Here is a 1,288-nt window from a genome sequence, read left to right as displayed (position 1 = left end):
CGCCTCCTCTTTCTTTTAATCCTCACACAAGGATAATTTTTCCATTGATTTTTAGAGTGGAAGAGAGAAGGCCAGAGAAATATCGATGTGAGAGAATCACATCGATTGATTGCCTCCTGCACTCGCCCTGACCAGGGCCTGGGCTGGGAAGGAGCCTGCAACTGAGGTACGTCAACCCTTGGCTGGAATCGAACCCAGGACCCTTCGGTCCGCAGGCCGATGCTCTATCCACTGAGCCAAACCGGCTAGGGCTTTTTTTTTTTAATATTTCAGAGGAAGAGAGAGAGAGAGAGAGAGAGAAGATAGAAATATCTATGATAAGAGAGAATCATTGATCGGCTGCCTCCTCTAGGCTCCCCCAACCCCTACCCCCCAGGATTAATCCCAAAACCAGAGCATGTGCCCTTGACAGGAATTGAACCTGGTACTCTTGTACCCGCAGGTCGCCGTTCTATCCACTGAGCCAACCCACCTGGGGCCCAATCCCGTTTCAAACCCTGAGTGCTCACTCCCCGGCTATTGACCTCCGTCAAGTTACTTCAGGTCTCTGTGTCTTTTCCTTTATCAAATGGGGATGACCCAGGTCAGTGTGATTGTGGAGTCAAAGCACTTACCCTGCACCACGCACTCTCCTGTCGCCTGCAATTCCCAGTTTGGGGGTTGAAAGTGATTGAAGGGGAGCAATGCTTTGACTTAAAAGATTCAAGTGCAAGTTGCCCAGCCGCATAGCTCAGTGGTTGAGCGTCGACCTATGAACCAGGAGGTCACAGTTCGATTCCCAGGCAGGGCAAATGCCCTGAGGCATCCAGAGAGGCCCCAGCTGCACACCCAGATTTGGGGAGCATCTGCCCAGAGATGTGGCTCAATGTCAAGGAAACGAATTCAATGTCCCAGGAAGAGGTAAAGAGAAGCCCACCTGAGAGGGGTTGGTCAGCATTGCCACCTGCAGAGCAGCCCATGGGCCTGTGAACTCAATGCAGAAGCATCCAACATCCCACCCCTGGGAGCTGCTCCCTCAGAGTCTGCAAGGGACCACAGCAAAGCGCTGAAGTACTGCGGCACACACACGGGAGATGACCTTATTTTGTTGACAACAGCTTCTATTAACTGTTGAAAATATGAGTGGTCAGCATACTTGAGAGTTGAGAAGACGGATTGACATGGGTCCTCCCGGGGTTCTGGGGAGCTCACCAATCCAGTGAATAGGACCACGTTCTGCAACAGTCCAGTACTCGGCAGGTTATAAAGGAATTCTAGTCCCAGCCATTTTGGCTCAGTGGCTAAAGGG

The sequence above is a fragment of the Myotis davidii genome, unplaced genomic scaffold (genome assembly GCF_000327345.1).
Source record: "Myotis davidii unplaced genomic scaffold, ASM32734v1 scaffold1623, whole genome shotgun sequence".
Lineage (NCBI taxonomy): Eukaryota > Metazoa > Chordata > Mammalia > Chiroptera > Vespertilionidae > Myotis > Myotis davidii.
Note: the sequence above shows the minus strand (reverse complement) of the source record.